The sequence below is a fragment of the Macrobrachium nipponense genome, chromosome 5 (assembly GCF_015104395.2).
Source record: "Macrobrachium nipponense isolate FS-2020 chromosome 5, ASM1510439v2, whole genome shotgun sequence".
Taxonomy (NCBI): Eukaryota; Metazoa; Arthropoda; class Malacostraca; order Decapoda; family Palaemonidae; genus Macrobrachium; species Macrobrachium nipponense.
This window is the reverse complement of record NC_061107.1, coordinates 31846993-31867318: the sequence shown is the minus strand read 5'-3', so window position 1 is coordinate 31867318 and position 20326 is coordinate 31846993. Positions and strand designations below refer to the sequence as shown.

At 38.8% G+C, this 20326-nt stretch overlaps 1 protein-coding gene across 23 annotated transcripts in view; it reads right to left on the bottom strand.

The window, feature by feature from the left end:
- Window positions 1–20326, bottom strand: part of LOC135215277 (uncharacterized) — a 524407-nt gene that overhangs the window by 318120 nt on the left and 185961 nt on the right. For 20 of the 23 annotated variants that reach the window (XR_010314640.1, XR_010314645.1, XR_010314642.1 and 17 more), the window contains 2 exons: window positions 9784–9876; window positions 1728–1887 (listed from right to left, as the gene is read on the bottom strand). The exons of 1 other annotated variant lie outside the window; for it this stretch is intronic. The gene's annotated coding sequence lies outside the window, so the exon portion shown is untranslated. The remainder of the gene's footprint in view (window positions 1–1727; window positions 1888–9783; window positions 9877–20326) is intronic. 2 more of the 23 variants (XR_010314648.1, XR_010314641.1) reach the window with 2 other exon arrangements.

Below are 20326 nucleotides of genomic sequence, written 5' to 3'. Positions count from 1 at the left end.
TTGGCGACAAAAAAGCGACAATTGTTGATTAAGAGGTGACAGCAGCTGAGTACTGTATTGCATCCACCACGATTCAATGAGAGGAAGACAGTTTTAAGCAACCCAGGACTTGGCCAAGTCCGCACGAGTCAACAATGTCCGCAGTCTGCACAAGTTGACTGAGGGAAAGAGAACGAGGTGCCAGAAGTGGGAGGCAGTGGGAGAGGATTTACGATGACTTTCCCACCTCATCCGAAAGCAGACGTACATACTTGAAAGCATTCCTATATGAAACTAGGTGTTCAAGACGACAGAACGTACCTATGGAGCGAGCATTAACGCTTACCGAAACGGTCCTTACTTGAACGCTTTAATGGTCCTAGGCAATCGCTTTAACAGTCCTTTGGCGAACGCTTTAAACGAGATTCAGACCATGAAAAGGGCGAAGTAGGTATTGGAGGACACAGAATCCCTTTGTCCCAAGAACCAACCTGGTTCCCTGGCAGCAGACGCTACCAACTGTGCAGGGCAGTCCGAGGCTCAGGCTACGTACAGATGAGGGCACCAACAGCTTACTACTAACAGGGAACACGAAAAGAGCGCACACTAAGGAAGGACTCGGAACATTCTCCTCACAAACTCAAATAGGTTTGATGTTCTAACTTCTCGTTACGCTTTTCCTGAACCGAATTGGGAGCAGAAGGCGGAGCTACAAAGTAAGTCAATACTAGCCTACTAAAATGCCTAGTCTGAGTAGGGATAGCCTGACAGGTTGTAGTCCCGACCTAACTAATTGCTTTCGCAATCTATTAGTTTCCTGTCTTACCTGTATCTGAAATATTCAGGCACAAATTTCTCAGAACAATTCCCTACATTCTTCACATCTAGTAGTTCCAAGATCACACTCTGTACCCTTGCAAGTACAAACTGAATGTTGATCAACTTCCAATTTCAACATCCTGGTTATACCAAAAACATTCCTACATAGCCTGATGTTATTAGTTTTGCTTCCGGTGGAAGATATCCTAGGAAAATGAAATTACAATACCGTAAACAGGTGTAAAACAGCCAAACTTTATAGAATACTAACAATTGCCTAACCGCAATGGCGGCAAGGAGAACTCTGACAAAAGCTAAAACATTCGAAACTCACCTGGTGGAGAACAGGTAAACTAGACAGTCGTCCGGGTAGCCATTCAATTTTTTGTTTGAATGCTGACTTGCCTAATCGGCAGGGTGATGGAGCTAAATTTAACAGTAGGTAAGATTCATCTCAAATAATTAATCTTATTAGTCTGCCCAATACTGTACTCCTGAAATTATGGTACATATGTATTTTGAAGCTTACTGGATTACTAACTGATTTTAAAACATGTACATTACGCTCACAAACTGTGACCACTGAGGGTTTATTCATTGAACTTTATTCGGATTATAAATCTGTATCCTGCAACATACAGAGCTGATACAAACTAATACAGAGCTTATACAAACTAATAAGACTTTTACATAAGGTCTGTCTACTACTACAATCTCAGCCACCCGATGGCTGACATTAAACTGACAAGACACTTCAGCAATAAATATCCTGAAATATACTGAACTACCCTTCAACACATTAAACTGACAAGAAATTTAATCAAACACTATATATCCTTAAACATGCAAAGCTACTTCACAGCTGCTCTTAAGCTACTGTGAAACACAAGCAAAAAATAAAGCATGCTGAGCCATATTAAATACTGCACCTAAGGGCTAACACTTCACTGATCAGTTCAATGCCTTGAGTCATGATGACAATAACAAATGAGAGCTTGAAAAATAAAATGGTCCTGAAGAATGTCTTCTGTGACCAAATCTTCTGGTGTTCCTTTGCGTGTCCAAGATTCCACTTGCCAATCATAGTTTCTGAAAGAAGGAGAAACAAGTTGACTACATCATTTAAGCTTCAAAATATTGCAACTTCCAACACATTGTAAGAAGGGCATCATGAACTATAATACCCAGACCACAAGCATCCAACACCTGGGTCCCTACCACCACTCAGGGGGGTCATTTGGGTCAGGTGCTTTAGTCACAAGGCTGAATATCCGCAGCGTGGTCAGGGACATTTCACTAGACTCCTACTCAGAAACAGGTGCAGATGTTGATATAATTCACACATTGGAATCCAATGCAAATTTCTCGAGGTTTTCAGGATCTTCTCGGAACATATTTCAGTCTGCTAAAGGACTACAATTGTACTATCTTGAGATATTTTCCTTATTTGGCCTCCCTTTAACATTTTGTGGCAACTTCATCATTCTGTCATACAATCTGGTAACATTTCTGAAGATCAACATCATCACCTCTCTCTCTCTCTCTCTCTGTGTGTGTGTGTGTGTGTGTGTGTGTGTGTGTGTGTGTGTGTGTGTGTGTCATTCATTCATCTCAAGAATCCCATGGTTGCCTCCATCACTCTCAGAATAGTAGTCATTTACTGTGTTCACTAATTTGCTTTCTTATGGTACTCAAACACCAAACTATTTTACATAACTAGAAACGACCCATAATCCCTTGAGATGTGTCAGAGAAATTCCAACTAGCCTTATTACACAACTTGACGATTTCACATTTTTAAAGGTCTGGTAACCCACAATAAAACAGGATTAGTATGAATGTGATTTTTTTTTTTTTAGGGTGTAGTGGGTAAGAGTTTAAGGGGACCGTCCGCTATAGCGGATGACATGTCAACTTGAAAAAATAAAAAATAGAGTTATTACTTGTATCTATGCAGAAACATGCCGTGCATGCTTTCCAGAAGTTTCAGCCAATTATTTTCACAAATAATGAAGATATAGCGGTTTTTAAATGATGACGTCATCGTAACTGCGTCGTCTGTATGACTTGAGTTTGACAGAATCGTTTTTGCGTTTTATTTTTGCATATATATACAGCAATTTTTAAATATTTTTTTTCGAAATTCTCATACATCTGGTAGCAATGAAAGGTACTGTGACACTGGGTGAGAAGCGAGCTGCTCAGAGCGGTTATTTCTGGGCTCAGCCGTGTCGCTCCCGTGAAATATGTCTGCTTTAGCACTATTTCTAGTAAAATATTGCTATAATACCAGAGAACTGCTAAATTGGACATGTCAGAAGCTTCTGACTCGCTCACCTATATAAAAGGATAACTTCTTAGTGAACTTATAGCAATGCCGAAGTTACCTAAGATCAAGAAGGCTACTCAGCAACTATGGCTAGCAAAATTAGCGAAGGCCAGGAGTGTGCTGAAAGAAAAACACGAAAATTTATTGTTTTCAGCTGCCCTTATTGTCTCATGTCTCGCCGTCAACATCATTATCTGGTGTCACTCTGAGGGTATTAACACCACTTTTAGGGGTAGGACCACGATCCTTGATGTAGAAATCAACAATAAAAGTACAAATAAAGTAATTATAATAATGTTGTTTTGACTTTTATAAGAAAAAAGCGAAAATTTACATAGCAAATCTTTGGGAGCTCATAACTCAAAAACATACTTATGCGCATGTCGGTAACCATTACTCGGTTATTTATTATCCAATTTTAGAGAGAAAGATATCATTGGAAAGAGGAATAAAAATCGCATAATTATGTGTGACAGAATTTTTATATCTTTTTTTCTTTTTTTTTTAGAATTTTTTGAGTGTCTAGACAAAAAAAAAAAAAAAAAAAAAAAAAAAAAAAAAAAAAAAAAAAAAAACATAAAAAATAAAAAAATTAAAAAATCAAAATTCTGTCGCACAGAATTGTTCCGTATATAAAGAAGTTTTTATGGTATGATTTTCAATACAACTGATGTCATATTAGCGGAGAAAACTCTACCAATTTTTTTTTTTAAATCATGATATTTGCTAATAAAACGAAAAGTTTTTGATCAAATGACTTGAAATTTTTATATGATGAAGGTATTATATATATCTAAAACATATATGAAAATTATGTATTTTGCGTAATAAATAAAAAAAAATAGACATCATAGCGGACGGTCCCCTTAAGTGAATGTTTATGAGTAAGTGCTTATTGAATGTATAGTTTAGGGTTAAGTGAATGTTTAGTGTATAAGTATTCAGTGAATTGAATGTTTATGATTAAGTGCTTAGTGAATGTATAGTTTAGAGTTAAGTGAATGTTTAGTGTATAAGTATTCAGTGAATGCTAACAGTGTTTAGGGTTTGGTGAATGTTATTGAATACTTATTGTGTAAGTACAGTGGTACCTCGACATACGAAAGGCTCAACTTACGAAAAACTCGAGATACGAAAGCAAATACGAAAAATTTTACAGCTCTACATACGAAAAGTTTTCAAGATACGAAAGGTTGTTGCTGTAAAGTCCTGAGATTCGCCCAGACCACCAAGAACAATTTTAAAACTCCCGCGCCGCCAGCGGAGTAAACTCGCCACCATCCTCCCGCTCTCCCATTGGTTCCTGATGCTAGTCACCCCATAAGATCCTGCTCTCCTATTGGTCAGCATCTACCCCTTGTGCTTTAAGTATTCTATTGGTAAAAGGATGCTGTAAATTGAAAAACTTATTCATGCAATACATTTAATAAAAAAAAACATTAGGTAAAGATAGAATAAAGAATAGAAATGAATGGTTATTATACTGTTTGGTAGTTTCAGTAGTTGAAGAGAGATAATGAAAATTTATGGCTTACTGTGTAAAGTGATTGCTTGGCGATCGTTCGATACTCGTAAGTGCTGGATGTAAACAGAAGTTTGGAAGCTTTTTTTTGTTTGTTTATTATAGTTAATGGTTACATAATAATTATTTGAAATGAGTACATGCAATACATTTAATAAAAAAATTGTGAATTAGATATCATAAAATAAAAAATAAATCAGACTGCCAACACATACGTATTTTTTAGAATTATTCTTCTGTTTTAATATTACGTTACGTATATGTTTCATTACAGCCGTCAGTAACTCGGTATCTCCATTAGGTAAAGATAGAATAAAGAATAGAAATGAATGGTTATTATACTGTTTCGTAGTTTCATTAGTTGAAGAGATACTAATGAAAATTTATGGCTTACTGTGTCCTAGAAAAAGTGATTGCTTAGCATTCGTTCGGTACTCGTAAGATGGTAAGAGCTGAATGTAAACAATCGATTGGAAGGTTTTTTTTTGTTTGTTTGTGTATTATAGTTAATGATTAATTAATAATTATTCGAAATGAGTACATACTGATTATACATTTTATTGGCATATTCTAAGCTTTTAGCTTCTTAGGTTTAGAAGTCAGAATCATAGACTAGGCTACAGTAGCAACCGCTAACATAGGCTAGGCTTATTGCTAAGGGACATATGCTTAAGTCCTAATATATGCAGTAAAAATGGGGTTGAACATTACATGCAGTTGAATATTACTCAAGTATGTACAGTATTTTGCCTTTTTGGAGTCATATTTCTTCTGTCAAATCGGCGTCGTAACCCTAGAACATGTGTTTTAGGCCTGGAAATATAATTTACTGGGGTGTTTTTGGAGGGCTTGGAACGGATTAGCATTTTACACGTAAAATTTGGTCCAAGATACGAAAACCTCATGATACGAAGGGCGCCTCGGAACGGATTAATTTCGTATCTCGAGGTACTACTGTATTAAGTAAATGTTTAGTGTGTCCAGGGCTTAAGTGAATGTTTGGCGAATGTTAGTGAATGTTTAGTAAGTATTCAGTGAGTGTTTAGTGAATATCTTGTGAATGTTGGTGTTTAGTGAATGTTTAGTGTGTGAGTGTTTAGGGTTAAGTGAAGGTTTAGTGCATGTTAAGTGTTTGGTGAATGTTTAGTGGCTAAGTATACAGTGAATTTTTAGTGAGTGTTTAGGGTTTTGGGAATGTTAGTTTAGCAAATGTTTAGTGCATCAGCATTCAGTGAATGTTTAGTGTGTAAGTATTCAGTGAGTGTTTAGGTTTAGTTAATGTTTTGTGAATGTTTGTGTGTAGTGAGTGTGTAGTGAATGTCTTGTGAATGTTTAATGAGTGAAGAGTGGATGGTCATTCACAGTTTAGTCTTCAATTCGAGTGTTTAGGGGTTTAATGAGCATTTAGAGTTTAGAGTTTAGTGAGTATTTTGTGTGCAATGAGAGTATAGTGAATGTTTAGTGCATGGTGAGTGCTTAGTGATTGTTTATTGTTTAATTAACGTTTAGGATTATGCGAGTGTTTAGTGAATGTTTTCTGAGTGCTTAAGGTATAGTGAGTAGTAGTAGTTTAGTGTTTTATGAGTGTTTAGTGTGTTTAGTGAGTTTAGTGTTTTATGAGTGTTTAGTGAGTATTTAGTGAGTTTTGTGTTTTATGAGTGTTTAGTGTATAGCGAGAGCCTAGTGAGTGTTGGGTATTCAGTGAGTGTCAAGTGTTATTGAGTGTGAGTGTATGTTAGGTATGTGCGTTTAGCGAGTGTATGTAAGTGTGAGTGTTTAGTGACTGTAAGTGCATTGTGAGTGCTTAGTGACTTAAGCAAAGAAAGTCCTGTCATTTACAGGAACCCTTTAAGCTTGACACTGTTTAGATGCAAAAGCAGATGCTTAGCCCTTGACCACAATTGTTGGAGTGGTTAGGCTGACCTGTTTTTGTAAGGTAAGGTCATTTTTCTCTGTGAAATTGGGTTCAGTAATAATAATAATAATGATTATCTGCAACACTAATAATAATAAAATAGTAAAAATCACAATTTTTGAAAGTCAATTGTATTTTTCCTAACTATACAAAATCCTGAGGTCCTTTACATAAGGAATTACTTTCAGCGTAGCTGGAATTACGGCCGTTAATTCATGAACAAGGTGGTTAGGCAGTAACTACCGTGTGGCAGCCTGCCCGGATGTAAACACTCCACTTTGCCTTTTGGCCCAAGTTCAGATTGAGGGGTGGCATGAGGTGGGCATATATGTAAAGGACCTCAGGTTTGTGTAGTTAGGAAAAATACAATTTACTTTCAAAAATTGTGATTTGTTCCTACAAGATATACAAACCCTCGGTCGTTTACATAAGGAAGGCTCACTGATTGGTGGGAGGAATATGAGTGAGCCTCTAGAACTGACTGGAGTTCTGCAAACTTGGGCTATTCCTCCTGGTCGTAAGAGCGAGGAGGAGTGCCCTGCCTCTGACAACTTGATGGGAGTATAGGAGCTGCATGATCGAGAGTCAGACTTCTGGGCCTTTCCAAAATGAGTGAGGAATCATAACTCCTCTGAAAATGGGCTGGGAAGAATATTTAGAGTCGGAGGCATTAATGCAAAGTTCTGGGAAGGGTTTGCATTATTGCCAGTCTCCTTCCTTCCCTTGCTAGAGGAAGGAGCGGGATTGCTTCTATGATTCTGATAAGAAACATAGAAAGGAAGCTCTATGTGTAAGCTTACTGCATCAATCCAGCAAAGCACCTGGTAAGAAAGGGCTAGACCTGCAATGCTAACAATTACTCTCTTCTATCAGTCACTTTTGGAATTCAGAATAAGACAGAATACACAGCCTACACACCTTAGATATAATTAGAGTTACTCCTACATATTTGCAAGTTAGGAGCACCTCCCTTTTTGAACTGGAAAAATCATAAATCACATAAGGTCCCCAAGGACTGGGCCATTCAACAAGCCTATTGTAGGCTAGCTGCAACTAGTGGTTTCATGCAGGAAACCTGAACTCAGATCACCATGGATTATGAAACAAAAGTTATCATTAACTAACACGAGGTCTCAATACACAACAGAAGTCTCTTCAAACACGGCCAAAACCGTGAGACACAAACCCCTTAGTACCACCATCAACACTGAACACACAGTTCCTCATATCAGAAGTAGGGTCTTGGCAATGGCTCTCTAGCCTTCAGTTCCAATATTTTAACAAACTCTTAAAAACACTTGTCTTGTGCCATTTTATCAACTACAACAGCAGTACAGTTCATTCTGGGAGGAAGGTCACTGTGTCTGCGATTTTATGAAATATGAGACTGGTACAGAATCAGAAATGAATGCCAACACACACATACACAGCTAGGTTTACGCAAGTTATTTACCTCACAATTGTGTAAAGTCACACAGCTTACAACATACTTTTCATTATACATAATAAAGGAATTATAACTACAAATTTAAACATTACAAAAGCCCCACCAGAGGTAACCACCATAACCCAGACAAAAATGAAAAACAAAAGGCCAACACAGTGACTCCGCAGTCAACTGTGTGAATCGATGCAGCCCACATCATCTTTTGGACAATGTAATCGAGGTGTCTGGTCTCGAAGTGTGATGATAGGTCAACATTTATGCACTATTCCACAAAGATAGCAATAATTGTCCACAGCGTGCAAAAGAGAGAGATTGCAAACAGTAAAGCAAGAAATGTTTGTGAAATAGCAATATGTGTTTTTGCCTGCTGATTTGATCTGGTTTATGAATGTTTGGTCTGATGACCTGACACAAACCATTAGCTACTTCAGTATCATGTGTTTTTTACTGCAAATTTTGTTTATGATAAATAACACACGTGGTTCATGTGCTAAGGTTGCTGAAGACATCTTACAAAATGCATAGAAATACTGTATTGCTATTTGTGAAACAGCCCACTATAATGTAAATAAGGTCTGGGAGACAGCAAGATATCCTCTGATACAATTAAACTAGGCTCAACTTGAAGACCCAATTGGCATTTTGTCCCTTCAACTCCATACGCCAATCTGAGCTGGGAATGCGTAAGGGTCCCAAATCTTCAACATAATAAGTCCAAGGTCAGTATCCGGTTTGGCTTTTGAAAATGCACATTTAAAACATCTTACTCTGTGACAACAACTAGGCACCTTATCTCATGTTTCTATGGACAGGTTTTTCTATTATCAAAGGATTTGAATAAGGACGTCTCATTTTGAGACTTCCACAGCTGTTCATGAACAGCATCAGCTTGTAAATGAGAAATGAAGATACGATAACAAAGATGCAATCAAGTTTGAAAATGCTGTCCTACAAAACCTACAAGAAAAACACCAATTACAGAAACTATGAGCTCAACTAATACCCAGACTGCAGCAGTATCCAAGCTTTGAATTTTTTTTAATTAGTAGTTGATAATCTCAAGTTAGTCTTTCCATTTCTGCTTCACACAAGAAATAATGTGTACACAATTTTGTCTGCAACTTTGTAGTCATTTTTCGGAAGACACCTCATCCCTTAGAGAGGAATTACTGATTCTTATTAGAGTTGAAAATTAAAAAAAATATCCAAAGAACCTCTGCCAATCTTAATCTAAGAGTTTCTCATACAGATGGTAGAGGTTTTGACACTGCTGGGATTCCCATGAATGTCACAAATCTTCAAAATCCTTAAAAACCAGGACCTCCTAAGATCAACCCTTAAAAACCAGGAACCCCAGATTTCAACTCTTTATACCAGTCTGAACCATGAACAGCCTCTGATCATGGCACCTATCCTACCCCTGTACCTGAGCTCAACATATTCTGACCAAAGGACAAACCAGAACCACACACACAAAATAAATAGAAACCGTAACGCTAGTGTCTCAGCCAGACACCATACTGCCTCCAAAATTCTCCTCTAAGGAAAGTGTCCACACCGGAATAATTTTACTACCACCTAATATATCAAAATTATATGGCAGTACCTGTAATAGAGTATGTAGCTTCATGTACTGTACTGTAATTAGTCTTTTTCCCTGTCTAGTTCTCTCAATTCCTTTCAGAGGCTTCTTCCTTAGCAATCTGTGACACAAACACATCTACCTGTGGCTTTTTTTTTATATAAATAGTAATTTCAGGTGAAGAACTTACCCATTAGCTTTGGCAAATGAGGTTGAAATCTCTGAGAGCAGGCGGCATGCTAGACTCAACTACATACTACACAGTGATGACTTTAGGGAAGGCCTGAAATATGTAGAAACTCTCAGTAACCTTCAAATGCAATGCAAACCAAAGTACCCTCCAAAATAAACTCAGACAATAGTTTGGTTCAGTTTGTTTTTGTTATCTACAATTTAATTTTTAGGATGATTATAATGATAGATGAACCTTGGACTGTCAAGCCAAGCACTGAGGAAGAGGCACTTCCAAGAAAGAACCAAGTTTCTTCTGGTGTTTTTTATCAAGTATTATTATGATGATAATATACAGTATGCATTAGAAATCAATCTCTAAGTTCAAGAATAGGTTTCCAAACTATGTTTGACTACTTAGTACTACTGTATTTGTTAGCAAAATACAAATACAGTACTGTACTTACCACATCAGTACTGAGTGGTATACTATTGTAAGGGATTGATCGTTGGGGCATGTGCAGGCATGAAATATGACATTTTTATAATAAGATAAATTTTTAAATATACTTACCTGGCAGTTATATACATAGCTATATTCTCTGACGTCATGACGTCACGACAGATTTTCAAAACTCGCGGCAATCGCCGACAGGTGGTCAGGTGATCGTTACCTGTACGCCCTCTAGATAGTTACCTGGAAACCTCAGATTTTCTCGCCCTCTAGACTCCTGAGGGGAGGTGGGTGGGTTTCTGATTGTATATAACTGCCAGGTAAGTATATTTAAAAATTTATCTTATAATAAAAATGTCATTTTCAAATATGTAACTGACCTGGCAGTTATATACATAGCTGATTGACACCTTTGGAGGAGGGTCAGAGACAGCAACATCGTTGTAAAATAATTACATATAAGGTAACTCTTGACTCTTACCTGCTAAGGGAGCTAACTTCAAAAGTACTGCCTCTTTCGTCTGCTCTCCTTAGGAGCTCCAGCTTAGGGATGTGACCTGTGTAGCTGAAGAGCTCAAAGGGGTTTGTCGACAGGACGTGACCTCTATGCGACAAAACCACCTATGCCCTTGATATGGGCTTAACCAGGCAAAAGACCACCTAACCATCTCAAAACTTAATACAAAAAATTAAAAACACATATACACTAGACTGTTGAAGGTCTCCCCTAGCCTTCAACAGACAACCATAAAAAACATCAAGGGCCTAGCATGTAGGATTAGAGGCATCAACTCCTTCACCTATCACTGAGCCGGTGGCTACGAACGGTCCAAGGGTTCTGCAATCTTCATAGACCATTTCTGTCTGTTTAAGATAGAATGAAGAAAAGACGGAGTTGCTTCTCCAGTACGTTGCTTCTAAGATGGCTTTTAGGGACTGGTTCTTCCTAAAGGCCATAGATGTCGAGACTGCTCTAACTTCATGAGCTTTTACCTTTAGTGCCTTGTATAAATCTTCATTGCACTCCATGTGAGCCTCCTTTATCACGCTTCTAATAAAGAGGGCCATAGCGTTCTTTGACATGGGTCTCTTGGGGTCTTTGACGGAGCACCATAAATTGTCAAAGGTCCCCCTGACCTCTTTGTATCTTTGCAAATAAACTTGCAGGGCTCTCACCGGACAAAGAGTTCTTTCTTGCTCCTGGCCTGCAAAGTCTCTAAGGCTAGGTATCGTAAAAGATCTCAGCCAAGGGTTGGCGGGCGTCTCGTTCTTGGCTAAGAATCCTAAGGTGGTAGAACAAACTGCTTTAGATTTACTAATTTCCACCTTTTTGTCCATAGCGTGGATCTCGCTTACCCTCCTAGCTGTAGCGAGAGCAACCAGAAAAAGCGTCTTCCTGGTTAGTCCCTGAAACAGCTTTCCTGGATGGGTTCAAACTTCCTTGACATCAAAAACTTTAACACAACATCCAGGTTCCACCCTGGTACCTGCTCTCTCTTTTGCTTCGAAGTGTCAAAAGATCTCATTAGGTCATGAAGGTCCTGATCTTTAGACAAGTCCAGTCCCCTATGTCTAAAGAATGAAGCCAGCATGCTTCTATATCCTTTAATGGTAGTCGTGGCTAGACCTACTTTAAGCTTCAGATGAAGAAGGAAGTCTGCGATCTGGCTCACAGAGGTGTTGGACGAGGACACCTTCTTCTCTTTGCACCAGTTTCTAAAAACCTCCCACTTCGACTGGTAGACGTTGATGGTTGATGTCCTCCTCGCTCTGGCGATAGCTTTTGCTGCCTCTCGCGAAAAGCCTCTAGCTCTGAGGAGCTTTTCGACAGTCGAAAGGCAGTTAGATGCAGAGCAGGGGTATTCCTGTGATACCGTTCGAAGTGGGGCTGTTTGAGCAGATCTGGATGTAACGGAAGGGTTCTTGGAATGTCCGCTAGCCAATCTATCACCTCTGTGAACCAGTCTCGCGTCGGCCAGTACAGGGCTATTAGGGTCATTCTGGCTCCCTCGGACTGTGAGAATTTCTTCACCACCTTGTGCAGAATCTTGAAAGGCGGGAAGGCGTAAAGATCCAGTCCTTTCCAGTCCATGCGAAACGCATCCAATGCTATGGGCTTTGGGGTCTGGAACCGGAGAGCAGAACGTCTGCATTCTTTTTATCTTGCTTGTCGCAAACAAGTCTATGGAGGGTTGGCCCCACAAGCCCCATAGACTTTTGCATACCTCCATCTTGAGAGTCCACTTTGTCGGAAGGACTTGGTTCTTTCGACTTAACAGGTCTGCTCTCACATTTAGCTCTCCATGCACAATTAACATTCCTGTCTAACAGATGAACGGGAAAGGGAACTCTTGGTTCTTCTAACCCTATCTCTCTCAAGTTTACGGACATACCTGTCCAACTCCTTCCATTCTTTATCATTCAAGATCATGCACTCCTCACATCTACCCTCAATCGTGCAATTACGACCTCTACAATTCACACAAAGTATGTGGGGATCAAGAGAAGCTTTAGGAAGTCTAACTCTGCACCCCCCCACTGCAGACTCGATAAACAATTACAGAGTCCGACATTGTTAATTGAGCAATCCAAAACAAAATCCTAATTCAATCCAAGTCAACAACAGCAAAAGCCAAAACAATACTTCAGCAAAGATGAAATACTCTAGCGAGCAGCAAAAATCCTATCGGAGAGCCAACAACGATAATGTTGCCAGCTCGGGCGACAAGAGAAAATCTGAGGTTTCCAGGTAACTATCTAGAGGGCGTACAGGTAACGATCACCTGACCACCTGTCGGCGATTGCCGCGAGTTTTGAAAATCTGTCGTGACGTCATGAAGTCAGAGAATATAGCTATGTATATAACTGCCAGGTCAGTTACGTATTTAAAAATATTTTTTTATAGTTTTTAGTGACCATTTTACGGTTTTGATATCAGAAAAATGGAAAGAGTAGACCTTATGGAGAAATTTGGGAACAAAAACAAATATAAAATTCTAATTATAAACCACAAGGATTACTTTAACCCATTTCTAAATTCTGAACCTCTCTACCCTGGGCACTTAGGCCTATGTAACAAATGGTGACCTCACTGCAACAACTGAAGCCAAGGACACTTAAGGGGGCCGGCCGGAACCCTTATATATGGGGGCATAGGGCGAAAAATGCAGTCATGAAAAAATTCATGGAGCTTCATATGGCAACTGAGAATACGTATACGAAATATTTCGTCAAAATTCCTCTTACTTTCGAAGTTACAGGGTAATTAGTAAACATAACTCAAAAAGCCTAAAACATTCATCCGTACAAGAAAATGCAATATTTCTTCTGTTATCGTAAATTTTGATAATTATTGTTAAAGAAATTGTGAGAAATGGCATCTGTAGAGATTCCGTGGGTCGCAGAGGGGAGTATCAAGTTGAACAATGATTCAGTGCGAGCACAGACTTCAAGTTGTCTACACGTTCGAGTTTCACCTCTGACACTCGCTTGCTTTTACATATGTTCATCTATGTTTCGGCAAGAAGTTCATCATGCCAATGAGGAAAAGGCAAGGAAAACATCTCACTAACATAAAGACGAAGAAAATTCGGTCTAATATGATTACAGAATATCATAATATATGCGATATTAGCATAGTTAGTGAAGAGAGAGAGGGAGGGTTGCATAGTAAGTAAACGTCCCCGTCTTGCCTGAAGCACACGTCACACTGTCCCCCAAGCCTACGATCTTTGAGCAAAGGGATCTTAATTTATGATAAATAACATAGTTTTGGTTTATTAATACCCAAAAAGGAATATGAAATTCATAATAATCATGATTTATTAACATTGTCTTTGTAAAAAGAGAGTACAACTTCGAATTTCACCTCTTGACATTCTCATGCATTTACGTTTGTTTATTATTGTTTCGGCAAGAATTTCATCATGCCAAACCAGGAAATACTAGGAAAATATCTAGCTAACATACAGAAGAAGAAAATTCGCCATAATAAGCCAAGTTAGTGAAGGAGAGAGAGAGAGAGTTGCGTAGGAAGGAGTGCCCTGTCTTGCCTGACGCAGTGCCCCAAGCTACGATATATGAGCAAAGGGATCATCATTTATGATTGAATTATGATAAATAAAATAGTTTTGGTTTATTAATACACAAAAAAGAAATATACATTCATAATAATCATTATTTATTAACATTGGCGTTATAAAAATACGAAGAAAAACTTTGAACGCCCGTATCTAAAAACTATAGTTATTGACCTTCAAAATTTTCTCTTAATTGTTTTAGGTTTCTTGTTTGGTTTTTATGAATGAATGATTTGTATGTTTGATCGGTTCTGTGCATGTTTGTTTGTGCGACATTGACTTTTTTATTCTTAAGATATATATGCGCTGAATGGCCCCCCGGCTCCGGCGCTTGGCTATGAGCCAAAAATTTTATAATCTAATCTAATCTATTTCACTACCTTAACAACAGAAAGATCTCTTTAATTTGCTCTGAATATGGACTCCTTTTATGTGTTTGCTCAATCAGACACAAAGATTAGGTAATAATGAATAAATTTGTGTGGTTTATGCATTAATAAGACTGAAGTCTGTTTAAACCATTGCATCAGTAGAACATTTCAAAGCTACTTGAAGCTAACAAAGTGAGTACAATACTAGGCCTATATCTAGGTAAGGATAGTTTTGTGAATATTTACACTTATTACGTTACCTTTGCTGTTCCATATCTTGCGTTACCTTAGTTCCATCAGCCATTAGCATTAAAAGGAAGTAAATAAACGTGAATTAAATATTCATTGATGCTCAGGCAGTTTTAGTTTCCTCAAACGTCAACCAAGTCACCATTGTACGCAGGAGTCCTTATTTCAAGTACAATTCATTATACCAGGTTCCCAAAACCTCCCCAAAAAGCCACAAGACCAAACACACGTCCAAGAGGTGACATTTATGTGATGCTTCTCCTCATATGAGCAAGAGACAAGAAAAGGGGATGGCACCAATGCAGGGTACTACCTTAAACACCCTAAAGCTTCACCCCAGCCAACAGGTGTCAGATTGGACTGTTGTCACATTCCCCTGCTTTGACTAGCTAGTTACAGGCAGCGCCCCCAAAGGCTCTGGAGGACATACCATACCAGTGGTATTAAGGTAACCTTAGATACCAAAATGTAGTACTATTCAAATACATTCCTTGAGGGACAGCTCCCAGACCTTCACATTAAATTAAAACGTCTGTGCATCTAAAGTTGTTTCCTGCATATCCTGTAAATCAAAAGGTATATAATTATTGGAAACTTGTCCGTTTATTGTCGTCTTTGTGCAAATGGCCACCTTCAATTTCTAGTTGTCCTACGTACAACTCTAATCCTTAATGACTACTGCTTGCATTTTATGTTCCTTCAAACACGCTACATTTTTGTCCCAACTGGCTCTGACATACCAACAGAGTTCAAACAGATATGGCCCACATAATTCAAGACACTATTCATAACAGCAGCAGCAAATATGTACGTATTCTGTAAATGCAAGTAAACTGCTAGGAATAAAACTAACCTATAGCTTACTGTCATACTTATCCAGCACCAACATACAAATGGAAATATTATTGCCTGTAGTCCTATACAACAAGATTGGTAGTTGATTTGCCTAGTATGTAATGCAAAGTGTAATGGACAAGAAGCCTACCAAATATTCAATAACATATTCCCTTTCAGTATAAACTTCACACAAATATTCTCAGCACCTTCCATGGAAATGCAACCATGGAAAGTTCAGCCATTCCCATTCATCATGCCAACAGGAAACAGCGACATTCGTACAGCGCAGACCATGTACCAAATGTATGGTAGCTGGGAATTAAAATGCAATGGTCCTGCCTCAACTTGTGGATGAATTAATGTACCAAGATAACCCTAGTTAGATTTTATGTTAGATTTTTAGACAAACAATGACGTTTTCATCCAACCAAAACTAATTCTCATATAAAATTGCTCAAAAAACCTACAGTCCTACATGGATCACAAAAGTTCCACTATAACACAAAATAAAAAATAACTCTTCTAAAGAAAAAACAGCAGATTAAATGCTCTACTTCAAGGCTTCACTTCGTACCACTCACATGTTTCATACAAGAAGGTCCCCCCAAGCAACAAGCATGCAAGCAGCCTCATGGGAACACAAGGCTGTGACGACAACTGCAAGTAAATCACTGAAAAAGACAAGAGTTTACCAACCACAGGTTTGTATCAATCAGTTCGAAGAATGAAGACCTCCAACATCCTAGGCAGATACATAAGATACTACCCAAAGTTAGGGGAAAGACTAGGACTGTAAAACATTACAGCTACCTTTCTAAAATCCTCACACACACCTAGAAAGACCTCTAACAGTTAAAAGACCTGCTTCCCAAAGTAGTAATCAATTATGCTGTCCTCCCAGAAACAAAACAGGATGTATAAAGCAGCACAAGAAGAAGCAGCAGCTGTCAACAGCACATCAGGAACTGAATACTTTTGGACACATTCTCTGACCAACTGACCTAATTACCGATCACCAGAGCAATATAGTAATCAGGGAGGTACAACTGTCGAGACACAAATGAAAAGGCAGGAAGCAATGAACAGAATATCCAGGGAAAAGACAGTAAACACCAAAAATGAATTAACTGTCAACACAAACTTGATTTGAAAGTAGGCCTATGCAGGATTCCAGAGTAGGGAAGGACCCGCCCTAAATTGTGTAGCAGCTGGCGTCAACATCAACCCTTACAATTGCACACTGAACATAAAATGCTTTATCACTTACAAGGAAGCATAGAGCAAAACATGGCAGTAGCTAGTACAATCTTTAGGGTTTGCCAACCAGCATACATATAGGCCTACAATCTTCATCTGTGCTCCATTCCTAAGAGTATTCATTCTCTGTGAACTTGCAGACTTATAAGCGAGTTCCACAAAAATTAGAAACATCCAACCTACGAAGGAACCTGCTCGTTTTGCGCAGGCACTAAGTGTACAAGCACACCATCCTGCTTCAGTGACTTCGTGTTAACCCAAGACTGAAAGTGATGCATGCTTGCAGACAACTTTTCCCTAATTTGATTTCTACTTCTTACTAACACAAAAATACACAGTAAAACTTTCATGACAAATATAACTGCCTTTTTTCTAGTTTGAAAACACTCAAGAGAGTGAGCTGCTACCTACAAAATCTATCAACTACCATGAAATTCAAACAGCTAATCAAACAAGCTTTCATAAACATTGACTGGAATTCGCACTGTCAACAAAGGGGATGTCCTCGTACAGCCAAAGGAATGCGCACTGCCAACAGAGGAGACAGACGTCACAAGAGGAGATCCCCTGTGATGACATCAGTTGTTGTTCAGTAGTATGCTACTCAACAGAGACACAAGACAGAATGCCAAATGGGCCGCCCACCAAAAAAAGGTGGCGACTGACTTGAAATTCAAGAAGATTCCAAAGAACATGATGGTGTTCATTCAAAAGAAGTACCAGGAGGTAAAGGAGAATACAGAAAGAGGACATCAATCATTCGACAAACAGATAAATTAACAAATTAATCAATAAAAATAACCAAGCCAAATATGCTTGATTTGGCTTCTTTTAAAATTAGAATATAAAGAGACAAACAAACTCATTGAATACCTATAAAACTATTAGGTTTGACGATGCCTTCATTCCAGACATTGCAGGACACTCTTTAATGCAGTGCATTATTCACATCTCTTCGTTCTCCCAGTGTGAGCATTCAAATGCTAGAAGTTCTTTAAATTCTTTAATAAGTGATGTTGCTATTAGTTTTGTCCTTCATTATTCTGCTCTGCGTCAAAACAGTTAAGTCATATTCATTAAGATTGCAGATTTTTCAAAAGGAAAGCTCGACAAAAATTATGTATACATTTCTTCAAAGGCTTTCTTCAAGGCTAACTTGAGACTTGCATACACACAAGTTGACCCATTTTTGAAGGTTAAAACAAAGATTCTGCTATAATAATAATAATAATAATAACAATTATAATAATAACAATAACAATAATAATAATAATAATAATAATAATAATAATAATAATAATATGTGGAGCTGTGGCAGAGTGAGATACGTCGTCAATGGACTGGTTAAGCAACACTAGGGCTGGTCAGTCGTTGGATGGGTGACCGCTCTCCTCGGCGTAGATTCCTTGGGGAAGGATCTTTACCATAATTTCCTCAGTCTACTCAGCTGTAAATGTACCTATTCCTGATGGGGTTAAATAGCAAAAATCAGTAATGATGGAAAGAAATGATTTTTTTTGTATGGTGTTTTTACATTGCATGGAACCAGTCATTATTCAGCAACGGGGCCAGTGGCTTTAAGTGACTTCCGAATCACGTCGAGAGTGAACTTCTATCACCAGAAATACACATCTCTCACTCCTCAATGGAATGGGCGAGAATCAAACCCGCGACCATCGAGGTGGGACACAAACACCATACCAACCACGCCACCGAGGCGCTTAGGAAAGAAATGAAAGATTAAACGACAATGACGTAAATGGAACCTTTGGCAATAGAGGAGCTTCATCCGGCAGCCAGGTAATCAGCCCAATTGAAGGGGAAGATGGTCAGGTACTTGGAGGTCGTCATCCAGCAACTGACCACCGCAACGACAGTAACCAACAGCCAGAGACTGGAGCTATAGAAGCAAATTCGGGGAAAATATGGACAACAGAATGAGTAAACTGAAAGAGTTGGCAGAAAAAAGGCTAAGAGGCAAGAAAACAAGGGAGGAACTCAACGAGAAATGCAAAGTACAGGAAAGGGAACTAAACAACACAATAGAAGATGTAAAACAGAGGCTTAAGGCCAAAGCACATAAGATCCAACGGTACATGAGCAGGAATAAGGGATACCAACAGAACAAACTATTCGGAACCAATCAGAAAAGACTATACAGCCAACTAAGAGAAGACAACCACCAAGAAATTCATGAAGCCAAACCAAGTAAGAGACTCTAGGAAAACATATGGAACAATCCGGTATCACACAACAAACATGCAACATGCCTCCAGGAAGTCATGGAAGAAGAAATAGGGAGAATAAAATGATATTGTTATGATACAATAAAGTTTCATACATACTTACCTGGCAGATATATACTTAGCTAAGACTCCGTCGTCCCCGACAGAAATTCAAATTTCGCGCCACTCACTACAGGTAGGTCAGGTGATCTACCGGCCTGCCCTGGGTGGCAGGACTAGGAACCATTCCCGTTTTCTATCATATTTTCTCTCTTCCACCTGTCTCCTGCGGGGAGGCTGGGTGGGCCATTAATCGTATATATCTGCCAGGTAAGTATGTATGAAACGTTTGATTGTATCATAACATATCATTTTCATACAATCAACTTACCTGTCAGATATATACTTAGCTGATTGGCACCCTTTGGTGGAGGGTAAGAGACAGCTAATATGGAATAGACAGGTAAACAACATATGTTGTAGGTATAAAAGAAAAACCTTGGTTCCTACCTGATAGGTGGTAGACTTCGTGGCTGTTGCCGGGTAGTCTGCATCACCTCAAGACTTTAGCGAGATATGTGATCTATGGCTAAGAGTTCTTGTGGGTCTGCCGATGGGGTATGAACCGCTTACTCGGCAGAGCCTGAAAGGACTTTGTCAATGGGTACTGGACCACTTCTATGACAATACACCTTATGAAGGAGCACACAACCAATCCCGACCACCTGGTCCTAACCACCATGTTAGTAGAAAGAATTGTTCTGAGTTATCCCCAAACTCATTACAACAACCATAACTCGAAAACACAATACGCATACATACATAAAATTCCAAAAAAAAAATAATGTTACCATACTCCTCCAAAAAGATATCACAATAGTTCCTTACTGAACAACAGTGACTGGCCGCCTGTGCAGCATCGAGCCCTCTTTGTCAGCAGAAATCTAGAACATATCTAGTAGAAGGTATGTACAAAGTTAAGGATTGGTGTTTGCTCCCGTACCCAGTATCGTATCCGCCAATACGAATGGACCCAGAGAAAACATTTCTCGTAGGTCACGCGAACGTCTTTCAGATAGTGAGATGCAAA